The following is a 15611-nucleotide window of genomic DNA, read 5'->3' as shown; positions in this document are numbered from 1 at the left end:
CTTCCCCATCCCTCACCTCAGGGCCAAATTCTTGGTGAGGCAACCTCTAAGCTTTTCTCAAAGTTCAGATAAACATCCTTTTCCTGGGTCATCTCACCGTGGAGTTTTCAGAGGTTGACTCTTCCCACACGGCATGACAGCCGTCTTACTACATAGCCATGTGGTCTTGCTGGCTTTTCATGTGTGGAAAAAGAATTTCTACCACATGATGAGTTTACTTCTTGGGCAGAGAATACTTTAGCTGTAATTATCTCAGTAGTAAAGAATTTTAAAAATCAAATGTTAGAGTAACACCTAAGCCACAGAAATAATTGTTTTCCAACAAAAGAATTAAAAAATACATTTGAAAAGCTACCAAACGATGGAGTTGTGTTCTCCCAAAACACAAAGCAGATTTAGGGCAGTGGCATGTTAGGCAAAAAGAACACAGCACGAGGGACCAAAGCCACAACACAACAGCAAACTTCCACTACTGACTAGAGCATATCACCCATGCTTTTATGCTCTATTTCATTTTGGGTTCATGTGAAAAAAAAATACATTCAAATGACTGTAACACATCAATAAAGATGCAAAATGTACCTACACAGTATAATATGATTTATACTACATTTTTTAATGCATACACACATACACATAATACTCACACACACACATCAGAATATATATTTACCAATCTCATACAGCATTTTCTCTGGAGAAGGAAGAATGAATACAAGACTGGAGAGTGGTACAAAGAGGATTTCAACTGTTCCTAAATTGTTTTCTTTCTTTTAGTAAGAATTATAAAATTTAGCATGCAATTAATTCTCGGTGGTGAGATCAGAGATATTTGTTATGTTACTCCAAAATTTTCTGAGTAATTTGGAAATTTTCATAATAAAGAATTTTAAAGAGAAATAAAAATGGACCCCAGTTTACATTTTAGCTTGGAAATAAATTAGATTTATAAACAAAGAAATGTGAGGAAGAATTTCGTCTCTTGAAGTACTCAGGGTAATATCTGACCGAAGTACATTTTGGGCTATGTAGTTCGAAACAATACTTGAAGTGATACTACAACTGCTGAGTGATTCGGGGCAAGTACATTTGCTTCCAAATCTTGCACGCTGTCTTATGTAAAGCAAGGGTATTGGACTAAAATATCTCGAATAACCCCTTTAACTTTAAAGTCTATGACTTTTTTTCCAGAGGAAGTATATCTTTGCACATGTTATTGCCTTTGCCTAGAATTCGCTCTCTCCAGCTTGTTCCCTGACAGTATTTATGCTATTTATCCAGCAACACTCAGCTCAAAGGAAACCTCCTTTGGAAAACCTCCCTTCACCCTTCCCAGGCAGGGAAAAGCCATGCCGTAGCCCTTTACTCATACTTCCATTAAGCACCTGATGCATTGCTATTACACTTGTCTATTTATATGTCTACTTGTGCTGCTAGATAGGAACCACTGAAGACAGGGTCTGTGCTATACTCTTCTTTGTATTCCCTGGACCTTGCACAGTGCCATGCCTTGAGTCAAAGGAGATAAAATATATACAAAACACTTAAACCTATGTTAGCACAAAGATAAAATTTTTTAGCTATTTGCAACTACTATCTTTCCCAAGTAAATGTCTGTTGAATGAATAAGTGAATCAGTGTGTAAAGATGCATGAAGTTCATTTTATCCGTCAGGCTCACTCGATGTCCCACTAGAAGGCAGGGGTCATGTCCCAGGAGGTCTCTCAAGAAGACTCCACAGAATTCATTGGAATTTTATAGTCTTGGTTTTCTTGTTCTACTTCCCCTCCCCCCCTTCATATTATAGAGCATATTGGGGGGAATATGAAATACTTTTTAAGCAAAATCTCAGAGAATTAAGATACACTAAATCTTGGACTGAGAAACTGTTAGAAATAATTAAAACATTTTGATCATATGAATTTGGATGTAACACAAATGGTTGCAATAGTTCACTCAACTCATACTCAAGAGGGCTGGCTACAGCTCCTATGGTGGAGGAGAATAGGGACAATCTGGTGGGGAGGATGAAGCCTGATGGAAAATGGCAAGTAATCCCTCCAAAAACCCAGGGAGCTGGAGGGTGAGTCTCAGCTTCCCCTCCATTTTCTTGGCCCAATCTCCCCAGATCAGCCATAAAACTGTTGTTTCTAATAAGCTGGGAGATTCATGGAATCACTGGCATTGCCCTGGGAGTCTTTCAGGTAGCCAGAAGACCTAGAAATGCCTTGGCAATATTTAAGCCAAAGCAGACAACTGCCACCATGCAGGATGGGAAGATTTTGGAACTCAAAGCTGTACCCTCGGAAATCCTAACCAAGTACCTGTATAGCTCATCCCAGTCATTTCATTAATCCAGAAATAACATGACCCTGTTTTTACAGGAGTGATTTTTTGGGAACACAATTATTGCATTATGTTAGGTTCCCGGCCCCCCGCCTTTAACACTTTATTTTTTTAATATAATTTAACTTTTATTATCTAAATATTCATTTAATTCATTTCCTAGAGGAATTGTTCAACTTCTTTACAGAGATATGTAAATATTCTGATAAAATATAAGTGTAATGGTCTGATAAAAGTCCTTTGTTGGTTTCTTTTAAAAAAAAAATTATTGTGCTTTAAGTGAAAGTTTACAAATCAAGTCAGTCTGTCACATATAAGCTTATATACACCTTACTACATATTCCCATTTACTCTCCCCCTAATGAGTCAGCCCCCTCCCTTCTTCCAGCCTCTCCTTTCGTGACCGTTTTGCCAGTTTCTAACCCTCTCTACCCTCCCATCTCCCCTCCAGACAGGAGATGCCGATACAGTCTCAAGTATCCACCTGATACAAGTAGCTCACTCTTCATCAGCATCTCTCTCCAACCCATTATCCAGTCCCTTCCATGTCTGATGAGTTGTCTTCGAGAATGGTTCCTGTCCTGGGCCAAAAGAAGGTTTGGGGACCATGACCGCCGGGATTCTTCTAGTCTCAGTCAGACCATTAAGTCTGGTCTTTTTATAAGAATTTGGGGTCTGCATCCCACTGTTCTCCTGCTCCCTCAGGAGTTCTCTGCTGTGTTCCCTGTCAGGGCAGTCATCAGTTGTGGCCGGGCACCATCTAGTTCTTCTGGTCTCAGGATGATGTAAGTCTCTAGTTCATGTGGCCCTTTCTGTCTCGGGCTCATAGTTACTGTGTGACCTTGGTGTTCTTCATTCTCCCTTGATCCAGATCGGTTGAGACTACTTGATGCATCTTAGATAGCCACTTGTTAGCATTTAAGACCCCAGATGCCACTCTTCAAAGTGGGATGCAGAATGTTTTCATAATAGAGTTTATTATGCCAATTGACTTAGAAGTCCCCTTAAGCCATAGTCCCCAAACCCCCACCCTTGCCCTGCTGACCTTTGAAGCATTCAGTTTATCGTGGAAACTTCTTTGCTTTTGGTCCAGTCCAGTTGAGCTGACCTTCCATGTATTGAGTATTGTCCTTCCCTTCACCTAAAGTAGTTCTTATCTACTAACTAATCAGTAAATAACCCTCTCCCACCCTGCCTCCCTCCCCACTCTTGTAACCACAAAAGAATGTGGTCTTCTCAGTTTATACTATTTCTCAAGAACTTGTAATAGTGGTCTTATACAGTATTTGTCCTTTTGCATCTGACTACTTTCACTCAGCATAATGCCTTCCAGGTTCCTCCATGTTATGAAATGTTTCACAGATTCGTCAGTGTTCTTTATCGATGTGTAGTATTCCATTGTCTGAATGTACCATAATTTATTTAACCATTCATCTATTGAGGGACACCTTGGTTACTTCCAGCTTTTTGCTATTGTAAACAGAGCTGCAATAAACATGGGTGTGCATATATCTGTTCGTGTAAAGGTTCTTATTTCTCTAGGGTATATTCCAAGGAGTGCGATTTCTGGGTTGTATGGTAGTTCTATTTCTAACTTTTTAAGAAAACGCCAGATAGATTTCCAAAGTGGTTGTACCATTTTACATTTCCACCAGCAGTGTATAAGAGTTCCAATCTCTCCACAGCCTCTCCAACATTTATTATTTTGTGTTTTTTGGATTAATGCCAGCCTTGTTGGAGTGAGATGGAATCTCATCGTAGTTTTAATTTGCATTTCTCTAATGGCTAATGATCGAGAGCATTTTCTCATGTGTCTGTTAGCCGCCTGAATATCTTCTTCAGTGAAGTGCATGTTCATATCCTTTGCCCACTTTTTGATTGGGTCATTTGTCTTTTTGTGGTTGAATTTTAACAGAATCGTACAGATTTTAGAGATCAGGTGCTGGTCGGAGATGTCATAGCTGAAAATTTTTTCCCAATCTGTAGGTGGTCTTTTTACTCTTTTGGTGAAGTCTTTAGATGAGCATAGGTGTTTCATTTTTAGGAGCTCCCAGTTATCTGGTTTCTCTTTGTCATTTTTAGTAATGTTTTGTATTCTGTTTATGCCTTGTATTAGGGCTCCTAACGTTCTCCTTATTTTGTCATCCATGATCTTTATAATTTTAGTTTTTTTTTTTTAATAACTTTTATTGAGCTTCAAGTGAACGTTTACAAATCCAATCAGTCTGTCACATATAAGTTTACATACATCTCACTCCCTACTCCCACTTGCTCTCCCCCTCTTGAGCCAGCCCTTTCAGTCTCTCCGTTCTTGACAATTTTGCCGGCTTCCCTCTCTCTCTATCCTCCCATCCCCCCTCCAGACAAGAGTTGCCAACACAATCTCAAGTGTCCACCTGATATAATTAGCTCACTCTTCATCAGCGTCTCTCTCCCACCCACTGACCAGTCCCTTTCATGTCTGATGAGTTGTCTTTGGGGATGGTTCCTGTCCTGTGCCAACAGAAGGTCTGGGGAGCATGGCCACCAGGATTCCTCTAGTCTCAGTCAGACCATTAAGTTTGGTCTTTTTATGAGAATTTGGGGTCTGTATCCCACTGATCTCCTGCTCCCTCAGGGGTCCTCTGCTGTGCTCCCTGTCAGGGCAGTCATCGATTGTGGCCGGGCACCAACTAGTTCTTCTGGTCTCAGGATGATGTAGGTCTCTGGTTCATGTGGCCCTTTCTGTCTCTTGGGCTCTTAGTTGTCGTGTGGCCTTGGTGTTCTTCATTTTCCTTTGCTCCAGGTGGGTTGAGACCAATTGATGCATCTTAGATGGCCGCTTGTTAGCATTTAAGACCCCAGATGCCACATTTCAAAGTGGGATGCAGAATGATTTCATAATAGAATTATTTTGCCAATTGACTTAGAAGTCCCCGCAAACCATGTTCCCCAGACCCCCGCGCTTGCTCCGCTGACCTTTGAAGCATTCATTTTATCCCGGAAACTTCTCTGCTTTTGGTCCAGTCCAATTGAGCTGACCTTCCATGTATTGAGTGTTGTCTTTCCCTTCACCTAAAGCAGTTCTTATCTACTGATTAATCAATAAAAAACCCTCTTTCACCCTCCCTCCCTCCCCGCCTCGTAACCACAAAAGTATGTGTTCTTCTCAGGTTTACTATTTCTCAAGATCTTATAATAGTGGTCTTATACAATATTTGTCCTTTTGCCTCTGACTAATTTCGCTCAGCATAATGCCTTCCAGGTTCCTCCATGTTATGAAATGTTTCAGAGATTCGTCACTGTTCTTTATCGATGCGTAGTATTCCATTGTGTGAATATACCACAATTTATTTACCCATTCATCCGTTGATGGACACCTTGGTTGCTTCCAACTTTTTGCTATTGTAAACAGAGCTGCAATAAACATGGGTGTGCATATATCTGTTTGTATGAAGGCTCTTGTATCTCTAGGGTATATTCCCAGGAGTGGGATTTCTGGGTTGTATGGTAGTTCTATTTCTAACTGTTTAAGATAACGCCAGATAGATTTCCAAAGTGGTTGTACCATTTTACATTCCCACCAGCAGTGTATGAGAGTTCCAATCTCTCCGCAGCCTCTCCAACATTTATTATTTTGTGTTTTTTGGATTATTGCCAGCCTTGCTGGTGTGAGATGGAATCTCATTGTAGTTTTAATTTGCATTTCTCTAATGGCTAATGATCGAGAGCATTTTCTCATGTATCTGTTGGCTGCCTGAATATCTTCTTTAGTGAAATGTGTGTTCATATCCTTTGCCCACTTCTTGATTGGGTTGTTTGTCTTTTTGTGGTTGAGTTTTGACAGAATCATGTAGATTTTAGAGATCAGGCGCTGGTCGGAGATGTCATAGCTGAAAATTCTTTCCCAGTCTGTAGGTGGTCTTTTTACTCTTTTGGAGAAGTCTTTAGATGAGCATAGGTGTTTGATTTTTAGGAGCTCCCAGTTATCGGGTTTCTCTTCATCATTTTTGGTAATATTTTGTATTCTGTTTATACCTTGTATTAGGGCTCCTAGGGTTGTCCCAATTTTTTCTTCCATGATCTTTATCGTTTTAGTCATTATGTTTAGGTCTTTGATCCACTTGGAGTTAGTTTTTGTGCATGGTGTGAGGTATGGGTCCTGTTTCACTTTTGTGAAAATGGAAATCCAGTTATGCCAGCACCATTTGTTAAAAAGACTGTCTTTTCCTCATTTAACTGTTTTGGGCCCTTTCTCAAATATCAGCTGCTCATATGTAGATGGATTTATATCTGGGTTCTCAATTCTGTTCCATTGGTCTATGTGCCTGTTGTTGTACCAGTACCAGGCTGTTTTGACTACTGCGGCTGTATAATATGTTCTAAAATCAGGTGGAGTGAGGCCTCCCACTTTCTTCTTCTTTTTCAGTAATGCTTTACTTATCCAGGGCTTCTTTCCCTTCCATATGAAGTTGGCGATTTGTTTCTCCATCACTTTAAAAAATGCCATTGGAATTTGGATCGGAAGTGCATTGTATGTATAGATGGCTTTTGGTAGAATAGACATTTTTACTATGTTAAGTCTTCCTATCCATGAGCAAGGTATGTTTTTCCACTTATGTAGGTCCCTTTTAGTTTCTTGCACTAGTACTTTGTAGTTTTCTTTGTACAGGTCTTTTATATCTTTGGTAAGATTTATTCCTAAGTATTTTATCTTCTTGGGGGCTACTGTGAATGGTATTGATTTGGTGATTTCCTCTTCGATGTTCTCTTTGTTGATGTAGAGGAATCCAAGTGATTTTTGTATGTTTATCTTGTAACCTGAGACTCTCCCAAACTCTTGTATTAGTTCCAGTAGTTTTCTGGAGGATTCCTTAGGGTTTTCTGTGTATAAGATCATGTCATCTGCAAATAGAGATAATTTTACTTCCTCCTTGCCAATCCGGATTCCCTTTCTTTCTTTGTCTAGCCTAATTGCTCTGGCTAGGACCTCTAGCACAATGTTGAATAAGAGTGGTGATAAAGGGCATCCTTGTCTGGTTTCCGTTCTCAAGGGAAATACTTTCAGGCTCTCTCCATTTAGAATGATGTTGGCTATTGGCTTTGTATAGATGCCCTTTATTATGTTGAGGAATTTTCCTTCAATTCCTATTTTGCTGAGAGTTTTTATCATGAACCGGTGTTGGACTTTGTCAAATGCCTTTTTTGCATCAATCGATAAGATCATGTGGTTTTTGTCTTTTGTTTTATTTATACGGTGGACTAAATTAATGGTTGTTCTAATATTAAACCAACCTTGCATACCTGGTATAAACCCCACTTGGTCGTGGTGGATTATTTTTTTGATATGTTGTTGAATTCTGTTGGCTAGAATTTTGTTGAAGATTTTTGCATCTATGTTCATGAGGGATATAGGTCTGTAATTTTCTTTTTTTGTGGAGTCTTTACCTGGTTTTGGTATCAGGGATATGGTGGCTACATAGAATGAGTTAGGTAGTATTCCGTCATCTTCTATGCTTTGAAATACCTTTAGTAGTAGTGGCGTTAACCCTTCTCTGAAAGTTTGGTAGAACTCTGCAGTGAAGCCATCCGGGCGATGGCTTTTTTTTTTGGTGGGAGTTTTTTGATTACCTTATCAATCTCTTTTTTTGTGATGGGTCTATTTAGTTGTTCTACTTCTGATTGTGTTAGTTTAGGTAGGTAGTGTTTTTCCAGGAATTCATCGATTTCTTCTAGGTTTGCGAATTTGTTAGAGTAGAATTTTTTTGTAATAATCTGATATGATTCTTTTAATTTCAGTTGGGTCTGTTGTGATACGGCCCATCTCGTCTCTTGTTCGGGTTATTTGTTTCCTTTCCTGTATTTCTTTAGTCAGTCTGGCCAATGTTTTATCAATTTTATTAATTTTTTTCAAAGAACCAGCTTTTGACTTTGTTAAATCTTTCAATTGTTTTTCTGTTCTCTATTTCATTTAGTTCAGCTCTAATTTTTATTATTTGCTCTCTTCTGGTGCCTGATGGATTCTTTTGTTTCTCGCTTTCTATTTGTTCAAGTTGTAGGGACAGTTCTCTGATTTTGGCTCTTCTTTTTGTATGTGTGCATTTATGGATATAAATTGACCTCTGAGTACTGCTTTTGCTGTGTCCCAGAGGTTTTGATAGGAAGTGTTTTCATTCTCGTTGCATTCTATGAATTGCTTTATTCCCTCCTTAATGTATTCTATAACCCAGCCTTTTTTGAGAAGGGTATTATTCAGTTTCCAAGTATTTAATTTCTTTTCCCTGATTTTTCTGTTATTGATCTCTAGTTTTATTGCCTTGTGGTCTGAGAAGATGCTTTGTAATATTTCAACGTTTTGGATTCTGCAAAGTTTTGTTTTATGACCTAATATGTGATCTATTCTAGAGAACGTTCCATGTGCACTAGAAAAAAAAGTATACTTTGCAGCTGTTGGGTGGAGTGTTCTGTATAGGTCTATGAGGTCAAGTTGATTGATTGTAGCAATTAGGTCTTCCGTGTCTCTATTGAGCTTCTTACTGGAAGTCCTATCCTTCTCCGAAAGTGGTGTGTTGAAGTCTCCTACTATAATTGTGGAGGTGTCTATCTCACTTTTCAGTTTTGTTAGTTTGTTTTATGTATCTTGCAGCCCTGTCACTGGGTGCATAAATATTTAATATGGTTATATCTTCCTGGTCAATAGTCCCTTTAATCATTATGTAGTGTCCTTCTTTAACCTTTGTGGTGGATTTAACTTTGAAGTCTATTTTGTCAGAAATTAATATTGCTGCTCCGGCTCTTTTTTGATTGTTGTTTGCTTCATATATTTTTTTTCCATCCTTTGAGTTTTAGTTTGTTTGTGTCTCTAAGTCTAAGGTGTGTCTCTTGTAGGCAGCATATAGACGGATCGTGTTTCTTTGTCCAGTCTGAGACTCTCTGTCTCTTTATTGGTGCATTTAGTCCATTTACATTCAGCATAATTATAGATAAGAATGTGTTTAGTGCTGTCATTTTGATGCCTTTTTGTGTGTATTGTTGACAATTTCGTTTTTCCACTTACTTTTTTTGTGCTGAGACATTTTTCTTTGTAAATTGTATGTTCCTCATTTTTATAGTAGTCGAATTTATGTTTGCTGAGTCGTTATGTTTGTCTTGGTTTTTATTTTGAGTTATGGAATTGTTAGACCTCTTTGTGGTTACCATAATATTTGTCCCTATTTTTCTAAGTAAAAACCTAACTTGTATAGTCCTATATCGCCTTGTTTCCCTCTCCATATGGCAGTTCTATGCCTTGTGCATTTAGTCCCTCTTTTTTATTATTGTTATCTTTTACATAATGACTTCAATGATTCCATCTTTTGAGCACTTTTTTCTTTTTAAAATTAATCTTAATTTGTTTTTGTGATTTCCTTATTTGAGTTGACATCAGGATGTTCTGTTCTGTGTCTTTGTGTTGTGCTGTTATCTGATGTTATTGATTTTCTGACCAATTTCCTTTAGTATTTCTTGTAGCTTTGGTTTGGTTTTTGCAAATTCTCTAAGCTTGTGTTTATCTGTAAATGTTTTAATTTTGCCTTCATATTTGAGAGAGAGTTTTGCTGGATAAATGATCCTTGGCTGGCAGTTTTTCTCCTTCACTGCTCTATATATGTCATCCCATTGCCTTCTTGAATGCATGGTTTCTGCTGAGTAGTCTGAACTTATTCTTACTGATTCTCCTTTGTAGGAGACCTTTCTTTTATCCCTGGCTGCTTTTAAAATTTTCTCTTTATCTTTGGTTTTGGCAAGTTTGATGATAATATGTCTTGGTGATTTTCTTTTTGGATCAATCTTATATGGGGCTCGATGAGCATCCTGGATAGATATCCTTTTATCTTTCATAATGTCAGGGAAGTTTTCTGCCAACAGATCTTCAACTGTTCTCTCTGTATTTTCTGTTATCCCTCCTTGTTCTGGAACTACAACCACATGCAAGTTATTCTTCTTGATAGAGTCCCACATGATTCTTAGGGTTTCTTCATTTTTTTTTTTAATTCTTTTATCTGATTTTTCTTCAGCTATATTGGTGTCAATTGCTTTATCCTCCAACTCCCCCACTCTGCATTCTAATTCCTCAATTCTGCTCCTCTGACTTCCTATTGAGTTGTCTAATTCTGTAATTTTACTGTTAATCTTTTGGAAATCTGAATGCTGTCTCTCTATGGATTCTTGTAGCTTATTAATTTTTCCACTATGTTCTTGAATAATCTTTTTTATTTCTTCAACTGCTTTATCAATGTGTTCCTTGGCTTTTTCTGTGTGTGTGCAGATGCCTTATTTCATTTTTGAGGTCATCCCTGATGTCTTGAAGCATTCTGTAAATTAGTTTTTTATATTCTGCATCTTGCAATTCCAGGATTGTATCTTCATTTGGGAAAGATTGATTCATTAATTTGGGGAGTTGTAGAAGCAATCACTGTCTGCTTCTTTATGCGGTTTGATATCAACTGTTGTCTCTGAGCCATCTATAAGATATTGTAATGATTTATTTTATATTTGCTCACTGAGTCTTATCTTGTTTTGTTTTCTTTCAATATACGTACATGGGCTACTAGATTGCGCTGTCTTGATTGTTGTCAGCTTTGGATCACTTATGTCCTCTTACCAGCTGGTTTGGTCGTTACCAAAAAATATAACCCTAAGAGTCCATTCACTATTCTTGAGTAGAACCTGATTTTGGGTCACTAAGTCTGTGGGGTAGACTGTCACCTATTCACTTAGAGGAGTAGTGGTGATAGTCGTAACACTTTATTTTGAAATAATTAGAGAGTCACAGAAAGTTGCAAAGATAGTACAGAGAGAGCCCATGTACCCTTCAACAAGTTTTCCCCAGTGGTTATACCTTACATAAAAATACTATCGAAACTAGGAAACTGACATTGGTACAATGCGTGTATATAGCTCTGTGTCATTTTATCACATGCATAGATCTGTATAACCATCACCAAGATACAGAACTGTTCCACCATCATAAAAAAATCCCTCACGCTGCCTCTCCTCTTTCTAGTCACATCACCCACTTTCTCTTCTACTTTCCCGAAGCCCTGGCAACTACTAATCTGTTCTCCATCTCTATAATTTTGAAATTTCACATACGTTATATAAACGGAATCATACAGTATGTGACCTTTTGAGATGGGCTTTTTTTTTTTTCTCCACTTAGCATAACGCTTTTGAAATCCATCTAAGTTGTGGCATTTATCCGTGTTGCATTTCTATTGCTGAGCTGTATTTCATGGTGTGATAGTCTTATGCGTCAACTTGGCTACCAGTTATTTAATCAAACATTAATCTAGGTGTTGCTGTGAAAGTATTTCATAGACGTGGTTAACATCTACAATCAGTTAACTTTAAGTAAAGGAGATTACCATTGATAATGTGGGCAGGCTTCATCCAACTAGTTGGAGGCATTAAGAGCAAAATCTGAGGTTTCCCAAAGAAAATGAAATTCTGCCTGAAGACTGTAGCATAAATTCCTGTTTTAGCTTCCAGTCTGCCTACCTGCCCCACAGATTCTGGACTCAAGGCTGCAACATCAACTCCTGCTTGCATTTCTAGCCTGCCGGCTTGTTCCACAGACTGCAGATTTACTAGCTTCCACAAATATATTAGCAAATACCTTAAAATAAATCCCTTAAATATTGGTTCTGTTTTCTGAAGTACACACAGTATGGATGTGTCAACAATTTGTTTACCCTTTCACTTACTGTAGAATAGTTGGCTGTGTCCAGTTTTGGGCTAGTACAGATAATATCGGTGCGAACAATCACACGCAGGTTTTTGTGTGGACGTTTTATTTTTCTGGGATAAATACCAAAAAATGTGATTGTTGGATTTTATGATGTGTGTTGTTCAGTTTTTTAAAGAAACTACCAAACTATTTTCCAGAGTAGGTATTCCATTTTATATACCTGCAATTTATGAGTGGTTCAGTTTCTTTGCATCTGGTATTGTCCCCCTTATTTTAGCTCTTCTAGTTAAGTGCACGAGAGGCCCTGGTGGTGCAATGGTTAAGCACTTGGAATCCACCAGCCACTCCACAGGAGAAAAGGCCTGGTGATCTGCTCCCATAAAGATTATAGCCTCGGAAACCCTACTCTGTCCTATCTGGGTGCTGTGATTCAGAATGGACTCCAGAGCACACAATGACAACCATTAAGTGTGTAGTAATAAGTCATTGTGGTCTTAATTTGCACTTAACTAGTGGCAAATGATGTTGAACACATTTTCATGTGCTTATTTGCCTTATGTATATCCTCATCTGTGAAGTGTCTCTTCATGTCTTTTGCTCATTTCTAAATTAGATTTTTTTAAAAAAAACTGTTCAGTTTTGAGAGTTCTTTATATATCCTACATACAAGTCCTTTGATAGATATTTGGTTTGCTCATGCATATCTTCTCTCAGTCTGTAGCTTCTCTTCTCATCTGACTCTTAACACGGTCTTTCACAGAGGAAAAGTTTTTAATTTGGACAAAGTCCAACTTATTGATTTCGTATTTCTTTTTCTGGATTGTGTTTTTGTGTCGTATCTAAGAACTCTTCATAAGCCCTAGGTCCTGAAGATTTTCTCCTACATTTTATTCTAAAAGTTTCATAGTTTTACATTTACATCTACAATCCATTTTGAGTTAATGTTTGTATAAGGTGTGAGACTTAGGATGATGTTCTCTTTTTGTCTATACATACTCAGAGCAGCCTTGAAGGTGCAGTGGTTAAGTGCTCAGCTGCTAATCAAAAAGTCAGTGATTAAAACCCATCAGCTGTTTCATGGAAGAAAGATGTGACAGTCTACTCCTGTAAAGATTACAGCCTTGGAAACCCTGTGGGGCAGTTCTCTGTACTACATGGTTGCTATGAGTAGGAATTGACTCAGTGGCAATGGCGGTGGTGGTAATGGATGGCTATCTGACTGATCCAGCACCATTTGTGGAAAGAATTACCCATTCTCCATTGAATTGCCTTTGTACCTTTGAAAAAAATCAGTTGGCCATACTTTTGTAAGCTACTTCTGGTTTCATTTTTTCTTGTCGGAGCAAATTACACACAGGCTTTCCTTCATAAGGATAATTTCCCTAAGTGAACGTGTTTGTTGAGGATGCACATAAGGCCTATCGGTCTTTATGAGTTTAGCATTCAGACAGATACCAGATTGTTCAGAGTGATCTTGCAGCCCCCAAGGGTCATAATTTTCAGCTACTGAAATAAATTGAGACATAAAAATGGGTGTTTGAGTGGACTTTAACAGTATACAGTGAAAACGTTACCCTTTTTTTAAATTCTACCCTCTTCAAAGTAGCCATGATAACTTAAAAACAAAAATTTCTGTCCCAAGGGAACTGCACAACTAAAAATCTGATTCCATCCTCTCTTAAAAGGTCATTATAGACTTGGGATTTTGGAGGCACTCAGCTAGGATGGGGCCAGAAAAATTAAAAAATAAGTAAAGGCTAGTAAAGGCAGATGGTTTTAATTCTGTATACCTCCTGGGTGTGAGTTATATGACTTCCAAATTGTGCTGGGTGGAGGAATTAATGGAGCTCTTTGGTTTTGTAGAGGTCAAGTTCTAGCCTAATTTTTTTCATGATAATATTTAACCCTGAAAACAAATTTCATAGTAGAAAAGATTGAAATTAATGATTAGCAAAATAGTATGATACTATCTACGGATTTCAATGATCCTGTCTATGGCTACCAAAAATCTTTGAGATGGATTTAAATTGAGAGATGGAATCAGGAGTTTAGTAAGGAGTACGAGTATCACAGTAAAACTTTTGACAATGTTTGTTTTGGGTTCTGGAATCAAACTGTGGTTCTATAAGATCATATAATTAAGTGGGTAAGGAAATATAATTAAACGGGTAAAAAAAACTTAAATCATCAAAGGGAAATTTGGTGGCTTCCTATACATTACAACACCTGCATAAGTGAACATTCAGCACTTTAATTTCTGCTGTGTTTCAAAATTGCTTTCTTTGACTCTTTTTTTAAATGAATGAGGACTAGATAGAATTTCCTGGACATTTTAAAAGAGCTGAATGCTTTTATGTTACATGTCTGGTAGTAACAAGAAAGTGGGAAAGTCCTAGTTATGCCATAGAAGAGGTTTAACCCATAATTGGAGAACTAAAAAACAATACAACACAAAACAGCCTCCCCTCCCCGTTAACAGGGTATTTATATCAAGGCTAATGTTAGCACAGGGAAGAGTAATTACAGCATTCATCCTTTGCTATATTATTTATTCTAGGTTACATTCATCAACTTGAATCATTTCTTTAAAATAGATCCTGTATTTCTTGGATTCATTAGGACCAGTACATGATACTGTATTTGGTTGATTTTTCACATGTGCACTTACAGCAAGATCCTCGTTTCAGTCAACTGCACTCATTCACTGTAAAGACATAGCGATTCAAGGAAACAACTGATTATTCCTCAAAATCAAATTAATGAAGGTCCAATGAATAGAAGTTCTAATTGCTCGTTAGGATGCCATAAACATTTTGAAAACATTTAAATCTTTACAAAATATGCATTGAAATAATTTGGCCTAAGATCAAGGTGATTTAAGAAGATACAACAAGAATCTTACTTCTTTATATACAGTGAAACCTGTGAGAGCCAGAATTCGACAGGACTGCCTTTGTTTTTCCGGGTCTGGCAAGTTTTCCATCTTTGACAGGGTGCAGTCTTACCACTTTTCTATTGCTGTTTATTAGTGGAAAATATTTGAGCTTTCCTTCTCTGACAGGTTTCTGCTTCATACAGGTTCTGGCTTTCACAGGTTTTACTGTTAACTATTTTCCACTGTACTTTTTGAAATGTAACTTAAAAAAACAAAACAAAACAAAACAAAACCCTGTTCCTGTCAAGTCAATTCTGACTCATAGTGATCCTATAGGACAGAGTAGAACTGCCCCATAAGGTTTCCAAGGAGCAGCTGCTGGATTCAAACTGCTGACTTTTTGATTAGCAGCCGAGCTCTTAACCACTGTGCCATCAGGGCTCCAGTCCTTGCGATTTCACAAATAGAAACATTTTACAATTTCTTCAGATTTCTCTCTCCTTTTCTATTCTGGATCATTGTGCATTTTATAACTCTCTATTCCTGCAAGATGATCAGGAAAAAAGCAGAGAGAAGGAGAGGCAAAGGAGAAAATAAAGATTAGACAAAGACAAAAAAAAAAAAAATATATGTCAGATATGAATAGAGAAAGATCGAGATTAGATATCAGGTAAGAAAAATGAA

The 15611-nt window shown here is 37.7% G+C and overlaps 1 protein-coding gene across 3 annotated transcripts in view; it reads right to left on the bottom strand.

The window, feature by feature from the left end:
* Positions 1–15611, bottom strand: part of PEAK1 (pseudopodium enriched atypical kinase 1) — a 270601-nt gene that overhangs the window by 104971 nt on the left and 150019 nt on the right. The window lies entirely within an intron of this gene.

The sequence above is a fragment of the Elephas maximus genome, chromosome 13 (assembly GCF_024166365.1).
Source record: "Elephas maximus indicus isolate mEleMax1 chromosome 13, mEleMax1 primary haplotype, whole genome shotgun sequence".
In the NCBI taxonomy this organism is placed as follows: domain Eukaryota; kingdom Metazoa; phylum Chordata; class Mammalia; order Proboscidea; family Elephantidae; genus Elephas; species Elephas maximus.
Note: the sequence above shows the minus strand (reverse complement) of the source record. Positions and strands in the feature narration are given on the sequence as shown.